Raw genomic sequence first — 725 nt, 5'->3', positions numbered from 1 at the left:
AGTCAATATTTTATTCTGAGCCAATATGGCATTCAGAGTATCAATTTCAAGAACTCCCTCCCTCATAGGCGTCCCATTACTCACAGGATTCCTTTCAGAAGTATACATGAACTGGTTATTTGCAACCATGTCAATGAGTTCTTGAGATTCTACAGGCGTTTTCTTAAGGTGAATGGATCCACCTGCAGAGTGGTCCAATGACATCTTCGATAGCTCAGACAGACCATCATAGAATATATCCAGGATGGTCCATTCTGAAAGCATGTCAGAAGGACACTTTTTGGTCAGTTCTTTGTATCTCTCTCAAGCTTCATAGAGGGACTCACCTTCCTTTTGTTTGAAGGTTTGAACATCCACTCTAAGCTTGCTAAGCTTTTGAGGAGGAAAGAACTTGACTTAGAAAGTCGTGACCAGCTTATCCCAAGAGTTCAGGCTATCTTTAGGTTGAGAGTCCAACCATACTCTAGCTCTGTCTCTTACAGTAAACGGGAAAAGCATAAGCCTGTAGACCTTGGGATCAACTCCATTGGTCTTAACAGTATCACAGATCTGCAAGAACTCAGTTAAGAACTGAAAAGGATCTTCAGATGGAAGTCCATGAAACTTGCAGTTCTGTTGCATCAGAGAAACTAATTGAGGTTTAAGCTCAAAGTTGTTTGCTCCAATGGCAGGGATTGAGATGCTTCTTCCATGTAAATTGGAATTTGGTACAGTAAAGTCACCAA

The 725-nt window shown here is 41.1% G+C and overlaps 1 non-coding gene across 1 annotated transcript; it reads left to right on the top strand.

Annotated features, from left to right (window-relative positions):
* The first annotated feature begins 258 nt into the window (after positions 1–258).
* LOC112745585 (small nucleolar RNA R71) lies at positions 259–366 on the top strand. Its single transcript, XR_003173504.1, has one exon. It is a non-coding gene; the product is annotated as a small nucleolar RNA R71 (small nucleolar RNA).
* The last annotated feature ends 359 nt before the right edge of the window (positions 367–725 follow it).

The sequence above is a fragment of the Arachis hypogaea genome, chromosome 14 (assembly GCF_003086295.3).
Source record: "Arachis hypogaea cultivar Tifrunner chromosome 14, arahy.Tifrunner.gnm2.J5K5, whole genome shotgun sequence".
Lineage (NCBI taxonomy): Eukaryota > Viridiplantae > Streptophyta > Magnoliopsida > Fabales > Fabaceae > Arachis > Arachis hypogaea.
This window is presented reverse-complemented; position numbering and strand designations above follow the sequence as displayed.